Source organism: Falco cherrug, chromosome 6, assembly GCF_023634085.1.
Source record: "Falco cherrug isolate bFalChe1 chromosome 6, bFalChe1.pri, whole genome shotgun sequence".
NCBI lineage: Eukaryota > Metazoa > Chordata > Aves > Falconiformes > Falconidae > Falco > Falco cherrug.
Window position 1 is genome coordinate 24,821,067 of NC_073702.1, and position 12,675 is coordinate 24,833,741.

The window sequence follows — 12,675 nt, forward strand, 5'->3', positions numbered from 1 at the left end:
TGCACAATGTGCTCAAAGCTGAGTGAGGTGGTGGTAGCTGTGGAGGCTGTAATTGGTCTAGATTTTACACACTTTTAGTCTTAACCCTTCACAGGAAAATCTGTGAACTCTGACAGCACATAAGCCTACGCCATTATCCTTTGTGTGAGCTAGAATCTGGCCATGTTTTTATGCAGGTCGTGCAGCAAGAAAAGAGACTCAACTGGCTTCCACAGTGGTTGAATTCTGCTGTTTGAATAATTCATACCCAGAAGACAGATGGATCTTTCCTAATAGAACATGGAAATTATTTTAGAAGATCTCAGCATAGCCAACAACAATGGATTATGTCCCTAAATACACACACCTGAGTGATGAAACAGTGAGGACACAGTAGTATCAACAGAGCTCACATCTGCCTTGGGCTACCCCAACCATGAAGACAAACAGGACAGCATAAGCATAATGAGTACAGGCATGGTCAGTGCACAGCTAAGTTCTTCTCTTTTACAACTAGGCTGTTCTTATCTCCACAAATACCTCCTGAGTTAAGAACCTATAACTCAGATCAAAGAGCTACTTCACAGAACTCAGAAACTCCTGCTGTGAAAACAGATGTATGTAACATCTTCTCCTTAAAGTACTTAATATATCGTACTATATTTGACTGTTATTTCCCTTCATCTTCTCATTGGTATATGTGCTCCCAGCACCTCACCACGTTCATGCAGCCAAAAAGTCTCTCTACACTGACTTGCAGTGTATAGGTCAAAGGAGAAGGAAGCCGCTGTGCACAGAAAAATGGGCTGCAGGAAAATAGATTTAAATTAACAGGGCAAGACAGGGAATTCTGGAGGAACAGGAGCAGTGGTGAAATATGAGCAGCACTGAGTAGCCGTGAGAAGCTCAAAGGTAATACAAACCATGAAAACATGGATGTCACTTGAAGGGAGGAGAGCATAATAAAACAATGGTCAGAACTGTGCAAACAAAGCAAGGTTTGAAAAAAGATCAGTTGTCTTAGGTTTGAAACTTCCCAGTCTATCAATGATAGTACTCACACAAGACATACCATCAATGACAGTACTCGTACAAACTGTAATACTGTACTAGTTGAGTGCAATGTTTTTCTTCTTTCTATAGTATTTGTGAAGTAGCTATTTTAATACCTGTGAGACACTTATTCCCATTCTATGGATAAGAAACTGTGTCACAGAAAAACAAGAGCAGTCAGAAAATGCAAGCAAGGCAGAGAACTGAGCACAAATCTCCCATATTTATTCTAATAAACCTAACCTTCATTATTGTCTTGCTCCAAATCCAATATCCTTGCTCTCAAATTTAAAATATTCCGTACAGACTCCATTATAAAGCTTAGGCTGTCTTGGCATCTTTTTTGCTACATCTTTTGTTGATCATGTGCTCTTCCAAGTTCCTTACCAGGAAAAGAATGAGCCACCAAGATGAAAAATCAATGTGCAACAGAGTGAAAGGCCCAGAAGCAGTGGAAGAAGCAAGCACTATTGTGAGGCTTTCAAGAAACTTTTGAAAGCATGGAAATGAAATACAATAATTAATCAATGCAAAATCAGTATTCCCCAGTGCCACCTAGTTTCCTTTCACATGGAACACCACTTTCACAAGGTGTTAGCTCAGTCCCTCTTGGAGCTAGCTACAGTTTCTAGAAACGTTTCAGAAGTTACGCAAAGCTTTACAACTTAGAGGAAAGAAGTAGATGTACCACCTTCTGATATTTTAAATTCAAGATCAAATAATGATTAGGCCATCCTCAGCTATAGAACAATGCAAGAGTCTGCAGAAAAAATTATGCAGCCTGTGTTAAGCAAGATATGATACTAGATAAACCAGTAATCCCTTCTGGATTCAAATCTTATAAACTGAACAGTATCAGGCACTGTACAATTGTCATAGATTGGTACTGCAGCATTTTTCTGCATAGGCTTTGACCAAGTTATTATACTACATTAACAGTCTGTTTCTGTTGAGTGATGAAGAGATTAACCTGCCCACTGTTACTAGGATGCATGGAGAGGTGCGTCTGTAACTCAAATAACCAGTAGCTCTGATTGCAGTGCTAAATTCTGGGGTTGCATCCATGCAACATCCCAAAAGTCTGCTTTCATCTAGCAGAATCTGCCTGGATTCAAGACGGACAATTAGACAAAGTGTATCAGCAATGGATAGAAAAAGCAGAAATGCTTAAGAAGGAGCAAACATGGTAAGTATCTAGTAGGACTAGAAAAGTTTGCCTGGAATAGGATCAGATCTTGAATACCATTCATGGGTGCATCACTTCTGCTTCCTATACTTAGACTGAAGTCCAAAATTTGAGCAAAAAAAACCCAAATTCATGCAATGTTGTTCTAGACAGAACAATGACATTTACATGAAGAGAGTTCCGATCAGTTCCCTAAGGAAAATGAAGCGTCAGAGAGGAAAGACAGTGGAAGAGCCAACACTTAATGCTAGTATTTGGAACAGACATGTAAAGAGACAAGCCATGGATGGTTGGAGGCACAGAAACTGAGCAAAGAGATTGATGATGGAGTTCTGGCTGGAGAGCCAGTGGGAATGAGAAGGACATACAGAAGTCTGGGAATCCGGGAATCCACCCTTGAGGAACGAGGCATGAAGACATACAGACACTGACCGTAGAAAGGCACTGAAGACAAGGAAGTAAAGAACAAGTACTGTGCTCAGGGTAAAAAAAACCAAAAAACAAAAAACACACCACCACAGTACAAGAAGCCGGTGGGAAAGTGAGAACTAGAACTGTTCTGCTGGAGACATAGGATTGGGTTATACTCAGAGTTATAACAGATGAAGAGAAAAAGGATTGAAAAGGTCATTGAGAATCACACAGAGAATCAATGCCTAAAAATTCTTTTTGGGACTTCTGGGAAGCAAATTTCAGTTTCTCACGATTCCTGTGCCATCAGTAAATATCTTAGAGTCTGATGGTAATCAAAAAAGTATCTTGTATATTACTCCAGCAGTAGTTCTCACAGAATATTATTCCATGCATCTCCTTTAATAAAAGAATGGTACAAAATGGTGTGGGGGATTTTAAGGTTCCGAGTATCTCATAATTCAGATGGGGGTTAATATATTCTTATGGGTTTCTATTTTTAAAACAGTAGAGTGCACTCTCTCCCACCCCCCCCACCCTCATTTTTAGAATACATTTTTATACATGACCAAATCAAAAACAAAGATGTCAGTAGTGCCAGGTTGCCTATACAACTTAATCTTCTCCTGCCTTGTGAATGGGCATCATGATGGAGACTAATGGCATGACTCATATACCATTTTTCCCACAATACACCTGCCTCATACAGTGCACAAGATGGCCTTGCTGTAAGGATGAATCAGAACTGTGTAATGAAGAAAGTTCATTTGGTGAAGAATTTTGAAGAAATGCACTAAAAAATAGGACAGTGTTGCAAGATGAGAAAGAATGTTTAAAGTAATTGGATGTCAGCCTAGGCAGTAGGATTCTATCTTTTCTTGCCTTAAAGTTCCCATTGTAGTAATTCAAACTAGTTTTTTTACAGGTGATCACTCAAAGTATATTCTTTATTTTCTATGTGACACTGAGATGAGGCACTTGAATTTGCAAAAGTGATGAATGCTCAGAGACACAGCTGAAAACAGGAAGACCTGAGATGGAGAAGTCCTATACAAAAGTAAGGAGTCAAGGCTTTTGGACCCAAGCACCTTGTAGATGAGTGGCACCTTTTGAACACAGGTCCTTTGGGCCATGGTTTTCCAGCCATAAAACAGAAGTTACACTGTCTTCCAGTCTCAGAGGCCCTGCAGTAAAACTAATTTCATCTTTGTTCATCACTTAGGTGCTATAGTGATGATCACTAGGAAAATCCTAAAAGGAAGCTAATAATAATTAATAATTCTGTTTTCAGAGCAGGGCTGAAATACTCTGTAGTAAAAAAGGCATGGGGCCACACACAACAATGCCAAGAAAAGAAAATATTGAATGGCTGAACTGAATGAGGAGAAAGTCGTATTAAAGACTTCATACTGCATATGCGTGGGGGAGATGAAATAAACTTGCCTCAACAAAGTTATTTCTGGCACGTATTAGCTTTTGCATGTTTGGGCTATTTAATGTAGATTTTATTTTCAATATATAATATGAAATAACTGAAGATCGTGTTGAGATCTGATTAAAAGACATGTATTAAGCACCTGTATTTTATTCATCTACTTCAAAATAGAGTTTACTTTTTGCTATTGGAATGAGTTATAACAACGGGAATATCGGAATTACTATTTCATTACCAATTATTCCTATTTTCTACAAAAAATTTGGATGCAGCTTTTAGCCAAAATTTTCCTTTAGCATCGTAAACAGCAAAAAAGGCAGGCTGAAGTATAGGGACCATCCTCTTTGTAATATGCTACAACACAGTAGTTCCTGCTGCCCACCACTGTCACTTGAACTAATTAATCTACATGAGTTGAACAATAAATTTATGACTGGTTCTCACAAGAGTATATTCTGCTTCCATTAACTTCAATGTGGTTCCCAGGACCACAGGATGTCAGATTGCTAATAAATGTATAAAAAGGAGGTGAAGAAGGGCCAGCTTCAGTGAATGGCCATCATCAGAGAGTGAGGGAGTTGCCCTGATGGGGTCTGTATAGGACACAGGACACCATCTATAGCGAGATATTTGCCTCTTTCTACAAATTCTCCGAGTATTCTCACCAAAGGCTACTCCACTGGGTCTTCATTATTTACCTTGTTACTGGGCTCACAATTTAAACAGACTGCCTGCAGCTTCGTAGGAGTGAAAATAAGAACAGGAAAAAAATGACTGTCCCATGAAACAAACCAGTATTTAGTCATTCTTGTTTGAAAGTAAATGCAGACCCTTTCTGGTGGCCACTCCCTTATTATACACCTTTCTTGTTTACATTGAGCATACGTTTAATGTGGTAATATTCCCTGAAAAGAATCAGTTAGTTAATCTCTACAGAAGAATTTAAGAAAATCATGTAGACTCCATATGACCATGAAGGGTCTTCCTGTAAGAATTAACCACTGACTTTTTGCAACTCATCAACTACTCTTCCAGAAAGCACAGCTTCTTTGAACTTAGTAAAACAGATTTAAATATTAGGATATTTATAAATATTCATAGAGGTAAAAGGAAATGCCCAGAAATGCAAGCGCACATTTAACAGATTTTGTGAAATGCTGCAACAAATTATTTACTTATCCCGTTTCAATTTTCAGACGGGTTGGACACACGATTCCATGGCAACTTCTGTGCATCCCCTTAGATGTCCACCTTTACCTAACACCTTCTAAAATCTGAATGATAATTCAAGTATTTTCTTAAGTTCAGTATTCTATAGAATCTAGAAGAATTCTTCTCTAACAAAAGAATATTAACAAAAGATAAAAAAAAATGTATAGGCCAGGATAAACTGGTTGCATTACTTTGCTGTATATATGGCTTATACCACACCAGACAATGCAAAGATTGCAAGAGGGTGGTACTACAAGAAAGAAAGCTGAAGATTAAATTTAGACATGTACATGCCAACACTGTCAAAACTTCCAATGCAGTCAGTGGATATCTAGTCAAGTCAGGGCAGCCTAGAAAAGAGATTCAGCAGACCAGTCACCTACTGTCCCAACAACACTGAATTAGGGAACAAGACACCTGCGCTTTGGAATCTTAACCTTGAAGAAAATATCACACCAAATTTTGAAAAAAAGACATCACTTTCAAGTTTTGTTACACAGACTACTGGGCAAAAGATGCTGAGACAAATAGCCAGTAGGACCTTAAGAGATGTGAAGCCAAAACACGAGTATTTCTATCAGCACTGTTCAAATACATACAAAACTAAGCAAAATCAAACCTTCACCTCCTATTTTTGATATGGATGAGGTTTTGTTTACGAAAACCACAGGCTCCTCATGTGCATATGGGTAGATATATCTGTATATCTGATTAAGTGGCTTCCATTTGAAATATTCTGTCATTAAAGAATGACTACGCCTCTTATATCAGCATGTTGACTAGAGATCACATCTTGTTCTCTGGGTCCATTCCTTGCTTTCATTAGCTCTCAAAGATATGACCCATCACTTTTGTAAACGGTCTGCCTTACCGTGGCTCAAAAGAATTATGTGCCTTGCTGATGAATAGACAGGCTACATACAAGATTTTGCTTGTCTAATCTCTTAGATGAAGAACACCGTCATTTTGCATGGCCAGCTCAGTGGGTGCTTCAGAACATGCCCTTGTAATACACATGTTCGTAAACTTTGGAAGGTTCAGTTCCTGTCACTCCTGCATCACTTACTGTATGTTACTACTTAAACTTTGGATTCCTTGGCTTTGCATTCATAATCAAATTTTAAGATAAAGTACTTGTTACCATGGAAATACTTTTTCACCCTGAAAATTTTATCACACAGACTTTTTTTGGGTGTCTACAAACTACAGTAATCATCATTCCTCTATCATAATTACTATCCCTTATTTCTTAGCAACCTTTAGGTATCTTACACAACATACACTCAGCAACAGACTTGCAAAGGGCTCCAGTGGCAGAAGAATTTCAAATTTAAATAGAATATTTAAAATGTAAATAAAATTTCACCCCTGTTTTTTTAACTCCTTTTCACCCCATCTTTGTATTTCAATTTCAGCCATACATTTTATTGCATTGGTCTTATTTTACATACTAAAAACATGACTATTTCAATGATTCTGACAATTTTACAGTGCATTTTGCAAGTTCAAGTTCACTTCGCACAGTCCTGGTATTGCTGTCTTTGAAGTTAAATGCAATTGCTTAGTACAGCCATTTAGATCTTACTATATCTATAGCAAATTGTTTTCAGGCTGATCAAACAAACATGTTCTATAGCTATGAATCTACTTTTACCTCTAATAGTAAGACAAACTGAATTTACAGTACTTGCACTTAGAAAGCAATTTTTATTGCTGTTTACACATTTGAAACTACTATAAATGAAAACATAAATACTGTAACTCTGAGAGACTGGGAAAGTGAGGTACAGATATTTAGTCAACATTTGCATCTGATTCAACTTAATTTCATGTTTTTATCTGTGGAATCCATCGTAGTTCTGCTCCCCGTTACTTTTGAAAATCATGACACCTATTTAAGTGGCAAAATACAGATTTCGCCAGAAGGAATCACTACCTGAACACAGATAATGTGTTGCAGAGCAGAAATTAGAACACTGGTCTTATAACTTTATGTTTCTTGCTTAATCTCAGACAGTATTTCTGAAGGCTGAGGAGGTTTTGCATTTATTTACTGAAGTATATTTGAGATTATTTTTGGCATCTTTACACTGGGTCATGAAACAGCATGGTTTGGCACCTGCTAGCCTCACTAGCAATCTGCTTACTCCAGGCTGTCATCCTTGTGCTACTCCTGGATATGCATCTGACAAAAGTCTTGCAGGTTTGCTGGGATCTGGAGTTTAGCAAACAATGGGAGAAGAGCAGCATATGAAAAAGCTGCATAGGTGTTCAGGTGTTTTAGAGGGGCCTTTATTTGTTGATTTCGTATTTAAAATATACAATAAATACTGTTGTTTGATCCTGTATGTTCCATTTTTTTGCTTATGGTTGATACTTAAAGCAAACACAACCAAAATAAAGCAGAGATCCTTTCCACAAAACTTATTTGTTAGCACTTGAAAATACTCATCATGGGGACTCTCAAGTAGACTGCACTAACCAGCTCATCGAGTGGGGTTTAGTGAAACCCTGGCACCAGCATTAACGATTATCATGGGGAAACAATTTAATCTACTAGACTAAATTAACTGCATATCTTCATTTCTCTGCCTACTCGCAGAGATTTCATATTGAGGAAAAAGTATCTGGTTCTGAAATGGTTTACAAGGACCAGTCAAAACCATGGCAAGATCCTGTACATACAGATTATTAGCAGAGACTAGTAAAAAAAATGATACTACTGTGGAACCAGTGGAATAACTGATGATAGATGTATACAAATTACATTCACACAAAGTTTACTCAGTTTTCACATCTTAAAACAGTAAGTAGAAGAAGGTGGGGGTGTAATTTTTTTAAATTTATCACCTCGTGACTATGACCATGCACCTCCACGCAGTGAAACCAGGAGCTCTGAAGGAAAAGGTGCTTCCCGAAGAGTAGGATATTTTCCTGACTTTGAGCTCTGACTTAGTTCCTATAGACACTGAGTTCATTTCACTTAACTTTAGATATATGCAATACAGGCATCAACATCTAAGCTAATCCCCGGGTTTCCTTTATTCTCACTAGTAAGGAATATGCTATTCTACAGTCTGATTCACCTGACCTATTTAGATGTCTATCTTCCAAAGAGATGAATCATGCCCTCAAAGTGTCTGTTTCTCTCCATTGACTATAAAGGCAGCCTAGCCAAAGACAATTTAGATATAAAAGACATCTACATTAGGACAGATAAATTTCACCCCAGAAGCCATGAAAGGGAGCACAACAAGAGTGAATGCTATTTTCAGCAGTATTTAACATCTGTATGGTTTTCAAATAGAAATTGATCCACAAGGTCATCTGGGGACAATACTATTGAGAGCTGTGATGCTGGTTTTGGCTGGGACCGAGTTAATTTTCTTTGTAGTAGCTAGTATGGGGCTATGTTTTGGATTTATGCTGGAAACAGTGCTCATAACTCAGGGATGTTTTCATTACTGCTGAGCAGCGCTTACACAGAGCTGAGGACTTTTCTGCTTCTCACCCACTCCAGCCAGCCAGCAGGCTGGCAGGGCACAAGAAGCTGGGAGAGGGCACAGCTAGGACAGCTGACCAACTGACCCAAGGGATAGCCCATACCATATGACATCATATTCAGCATATAAAGCTGGGAGAAGCAGCAGCAAGCGGGATAAATTTGCAGTGACAGTGTTTGTCTTTCCAAGTCACCATTCTGCATGATGCAGCCCTGCTTCCCCCGGTGATGGCTGAACACCTGCCTGCCGGTGGGAGGTGGTGAATGAATTCCTCGTTTTGCTTTGCTTATGAGTGCAGCTTTTGCTTTACCTATTAAACCATCTTTATCTCAACCCACAAACTTTCTCACTTTTACTCTTCCAATTGTCACTCCCATCCCAGTGAGTGAGCAGCTGTGTGGGGCTTAGTTGCTGTCCAGGGTTAAACCACAACTGCTGAGCAGCAATGCCCTGCCCTGTCCCAAACCACAGTGTAGCAGCTCCCTCTGGAAATGCACATGGTGACCATGAAATGGTAGCGGTAATTCCCTCTGCACCTTCCCAAAAATGTGTTTGGAAGAAAAGAGGAAACTTTTTAGAGTACCCTTCTTTCTTTAAATTTTGTTTGCAGTAACATTAATAAGGACATACTACAGAGTTATAAACTGTATTTGTATACAGAAAGGACCTCTGAGTTTCAAAGAAACTGCACATGCTTTGTCTTCCCGCCATGCTTTTGAAAAGCTTTTTTAAAACAGTTTCTCATTATAGCTTTGGTTGACTGGGAAACCTTCTGTTGACTTTAGCTGCTTACTGGGTCAGATCTTTTTCCTTGGCATTTAGTGCGCTGAATATGAATGTATTGCTGCAGAAATGTACTTCTGTACCTCTTCTGTCTCAGGGTATGAAAGTCATTTTTTATACATAGGCTTGTTAATAAAAGCTTTATTTCTACTGTATAAAAAGCATAGTTCTGACCTAACTCAACCCTGATCCAAACCCTATTTGATCAACGAAGTCTTTCTCTTAACTCCACTTGGCTTTCAAATTAGTCTTCTGTGTCTTTCTTGACATCAGAAGGAATACTTCAGTTAGATATAGCAGCTAAGCAATACACAGTCATTCATGTGAAGTGGAAAAAAGCAAAATATGCATATGTGCTAAGGTTTTTTTTCCCCACCAAAATTTATTGCCCAATATTCATAAAGACAAAAGAATCATTTAAGATCACATAACAAAGCTAAAAACTGGAAACCGGTCGACACAAAGCTACGTGATAACCCTTGTTGATAAAATTGTTAGAGTAGCAGAAAAGGAGGGATTCAGCCTTAAGAAGCTGTAATGGTCTAGCAAATTTTTTTTTTACCTTTTCTAATCCAATTATTCCAACACTTCTTAAGTGTTTGCTACAAAAATTATCAGCTGTATCATCAGATTTCTCTTCAAAAACTTTTTTTAATTATGGGATCGGGATTTATACATGTAGCTGCTAGTGCAGTGAAGAGACCACACCCTTTGGTAGTAGGTTTGATTTTATATCCCAAAGAATTTTCAGGATGATTTAGGGACTAAGTATTCTGGCAGGCTGAGCTATATATCCAATAAAACACAAGGGGTTTTTTTCTTCTAATTCTTATTGGTGATATGACCCTGCCCTGGCATTTTTAGCTGTAACAAAATTTTCTCCTTAGCATGCTAACATCAGCAGCAGCCTGTGATCGATCACAGTTGGCTGGCCCATGCAATATAAACAACTATGTCTGTTTACAGGAGCAGAGATGCTGCCTAGAAACTGCAATTTAAAGAGCCTACTGCTTCATTTTTGATACCATTTAAGTCTGGAGAGAGACAAAGAGAAAGCAGCACGTTATGTGATGATTTCTACTACTTAAGAGTGGTAATCTATAAACTGTAAATTTAGCAACATGTGACATTTTGATTGATTAACTTTGCTTTTTCAGAAGGTCATATTAGGAAGACTTACACTGCTAAGAGCAAACATGAACTTGTCATCATGACAGTATATTTGTAATACTCTGTCTGAACTAATGCAAGGCATTATTTTGCTTTCTGCATCCCTGCCATTCCATCAGTATCCTTACATAAGAACAGTATGATAGAGATAGAGAAGTAGTTTCTGCTAGTGAGAAGCTAAGATTTCTGACTATTCAGTTAAGTGGGGTAACAGACACTGGAAACATGGAAGGACACCTGATTCTGCTTCAAAAGCAGAGAAAATACAGTCACAATCCCCAATCCATAGGTCTTGCTGAATTTTGCTCAATACTTAGCTAAGTGTCTTGCAGGAAGTTTGTGGCACAGACAAAACCTGAACTCATCTTTCCCAACTCTAAGCTAATTCTCTAATTAATGGACCAGACTTTTCTCATTCCCTCAGGCCCTGTAGAAGAAGCAGAAAGAATATAAAGCTGGCTAAGAAGAATGTTGCATACCAGGGATTCCTACACTGCCTAATTAGGATTGCTTTACTATGTCTTTTCACTATCCTGGCAGGGCAAACCAAATAAAGCAGCAGGGATAAAGTGTCTTAAAATCCCTGATCTATGACATTGTCCTTTATAGGTCTGCATGTCGTAAGGGACCACAGCATGCCCTGAAGATGTAAAGTAACTGTATTAAGTAAAAAAATGCTTAAGATGCTGTACCTTTTGGGGTCCATAATATATTACAAGATGGAGTAATAATAAAATAAAAAAAAATCGAAAAACTGCAAAATTTAATTTTTTCATGCACAGCAAAAACTACACCAGCAGGGTTTAGTCTACAAACTTACGCCCTTGCAGAACTGCAAAAGTCAATAAGACTATGAGAAGCTCTATTTGTAAAATACCAGATGTAAAGAAGGTAAATATTTCAATTTGGACTTTGGGACTGTTGATAACTGCTTATGAGTTCTCTCTTACTTTGTGTTGGGGCAGGATTGATCATTCCCCCCCACCCCAGTTCCTTAACTGTCTTGTTCTCTGGAAAACTACAACAGAAAGATCCTCTCTTGAATCCACTCAATTTTCTTATGCACATTACTCCAGTTCTCAAACTTCAATTTATTTTTTTTTATTTAGCAGCCCACCAAAAAGGACTATACAGACTTCTCAGGATCCTAAAGCACAGCACAAGAAGTTCTATGACCTCAACCTGTCCAGCTGAGAATCCATTTAATTATGCCTTGCATATTCTCAGCCTACCTTCACAGATTATTTTACTGCTTTCTTTTTATTATACTTGCATTTCAAATTACTATTGCTTTCCACTGTGATATGCTGTCTTATCAACTCATTACAGTAGAATGGCAAAAAATAAATCAAAGGTAAGTTTTCTCCTATATTTAATCTATTTTTCCCTACAATAACTTAATTACTATGTAATGTAATTAACTAATGCATGCTCCATCTTATTTTAGTATAGAATTCCTGAGCCTAACTACATTTAAAACAGCTATCATCATCAAATGAATCAAGTCAGTAGACCAATATATGATATATGTGTCTTCATATTTTAAACATTATTCAGCTTTCAATTGAAATTTCCTGATTTTCCTTGAAGAGAGGGGCCTATGACTATTAGCGGAGTTTATTCACCTATTGCACTAAGTATTCTGATGTATTTTGGGGAAAACACAGGGCATATGAAGGAAAATAATAGCACAGTCGTGTCCTGCTATATTAGTTAATAAAGGTCTGTAAAAAATGGCTCCCCAACAGCTGCTCAGCATGGAATCTGATACTAATGTTTTGAATTTCTGGGCAATGCATAGGTTTTCCAAATAAGAATGCAGTAAAAGAAATAGGACGCAAAAAAAAAATCTGTGATGAACACCAAGGGAACACCATTTTCTTTATATCCCACATATGTGGAATGCAAACATATCCAGCATTTTGCACAAACTTGCAAGCAAT

The 12,675-nt window shown here is 38.0% G+C and overlaps 1 protein-coding gene across 11 annotated transcripts in view; it reads right to left on the reverse strand.

Annotated features, from left to right (window-relative positions):
• Positions 1-12,675, reverse strand: part of MYT1L (myelin transcription factor 1 like) — a 305,938-nt gene that overhangs the window by 214,145 nt on the left and 79,118 nt on the right. The gene's annotated exons all lie outside the window — the stretch shown is intronic.